Here is a 2,239-nt window from a genome sequence, read left to right on the forward strand (position 1 = left end):
AGTCATAGTTTAAGTTAGTGATTTTTAATGGAAGTATACTGGAAGGTGAGGGGCTACAGCTGATATTCATTTTGGCCTTCAAAGGTTGGTCCATGCAGACCCCAGGCTTGTCCAGCCAATGTCTGGGGCCTCTTGAGCCTCCTGTGCAGCATTGGGGGTGTTCAAAAGCCATGTTGGACATCCTCTCCCCTTAGGCTGTGTGCTCTGTGCTTGCTCTCTGAAAGACTCAATGCAATCTCCTTCCTACCATAGGGGTGTCGCAAAAGAGAATAAAAAGTATAAGCAAGTATTGTGGAGAGCAAGAGAAACAAGCCCCCTTGGTTGTTAACAAAATTAGCAGATGGCTTCTAAACTGAGCTTTAAAAGATCTTGAATACAAGTTTTGATACAACAGCAAAAGATACAGCGCACCCTCGCATGGATGCAGTGAGATTTCTGGGAATGTCAAAATTGTTTAGTAAAACTCTTATAGCCTGCCAAATTGTCCACGGTATTTCAGAATTTAAAGATGAAAATGGATGAGCGAGGCACCTAATGGAAGTTGCAGAAGTGCTTCTCTCTGTCTTTGGGCACTTTGTTGCTTCTGCAAAACGTGGCCTTGAGTCCCTAAAGCAACTTCTGTAAAAGGACATAAATTTATAAGGGAGATAAATCCAATCAGCTATCTGAGTGTCTAATGACCCTGATTCCCAATCAGTTTTGAAATATTATTGTTTAATTACACCAACAGCACAGATGAGAGAGACATCTCTGACAGATGAGGCACCACAGATCTACAGAAAAAGAGTCAGCTGCATTTGCAGTTGCAGAACAGAGCGCAATCCAGTTGGAGAATAGAAGAAATTGGAAATAAACTGTGCCAAGATTGAAGCTGGAAAAGGGGCTTGTGTTAGCCAAAGCATCTCTGTTTTCCAGTGTTCTCAGCTGCTCTTGGAGATAACACCTCTGCCTACAAATCTTACCTTGACTAAAGGAGAACATCTGGTGGGGCTAGCAGAAGGAAGGACAGAAGATTATTACTCTTTGAAATAGGGTCTCTAGGGAAAAATACATCGTTTCCCTAATGGAGAACGTAGATGAAGACTGAGGGGCATTTGCCCTAATTTCTTCCAGGGGAATGTCACTAGGTACCGCAGACAAGACTGAGCTGGCTGCCACCCAGCTAAATGCCATGCCATGGCATTGTGATGTCCAGCAGAGGCCAGCTCACCCGAGAACTTGTCTGGCTTCTCAGGAAGGTTTTGTAGCCCACACCGAACTCAGTGCTGTTTTGGTCAGAGCAGTGATGGTGCCTGGGCTAGCTCATTCAAAGTTACTTCAGGTATGTTAGTGAAAGCTGGAAGCACAGCATTGAAGATGAACTGAAATTAAGACCTTGGTTGACTCTGAGATCTTCATGCACATAACCCACATGCTTGCCTGGATACAGCAAGAGAATGGCCCAAAACAGCATTCACATACTTCAAAAAGGTATACAGGAAGGTACGCGTGCTGAACAATAAGAGCAATGAAGACCCTTCTGTCCTCTGCTAAACATGACTCAACATTACTGGTGGTGCTGAATTATTTCATACTGTCCTATAACAGGCAGAAAACCACACATTGAGACTGGAAGGTGATCCCTGCTGTTAGCTAGCATCAAGGGGTTTTTTTTTTAGGAGGCAAACTGCAGGGAATCTGGGAATTGTGGAGGGACAAGGATTTTGCCCTGCCTCTGGCAAAGTGGCTTGTTATCTTGAAGGACACCAGGAAGGGTCAAGATCCTATGGGCTAGCTGGCTGAGCAAAGGGGTGACCCCCTTTCCCTGCTGACACGCAGTGATGGTTGCAGGATTGCTCCAGCTCTGTGGCTGCTGACCACCCTGTTTTTTGAAAGAAGACCCAAGTAACAGTGACGAAGGGCTGAGCTGGGAGCCCAGCGTCCCCGCTACACAGCCCTGCTGTGTCATCTAATGCCAGTGTAGTAGGCAGTATTAGCAGACTAAGTACCCTGCAATCTGACAGTATCACTTACATACCAATTACTACAAGGCAGCAGGGTATTATTTATACAATAAGTGCTATACAAAACAGCAGGGTAATATTTAGAGGGCAAATACTATGGAGAGGAAGGCTGCAATTTGTTCTGCAGCAGCAGGATGTTCTGTGCACTCCAAAGTTCCGAGCAGGATTAGGGTGACACTTACATGCCAACTACTGTATGAAGACAGGGTATTATTTAAACCCCAGATACAATAGTA

The sequence above is a fragment of the Fulmarus glacialis genome, unplaced genomic scaffold (assembly GCF_000690835.1).
Source record: "Fulmarus glacialis isolate BGI_N327 unplaced genomic scaffold, ASM69083v1 scaffold26221, whole genome shotgun sequence".
Classification (NCBI taxonomy): domain Eukaryota; kingdom Metazoa; phylum Chordata; class Aves; order Procellariiformes; family Procellariidae; genus Fulmarus; species Fulmarus glacialis.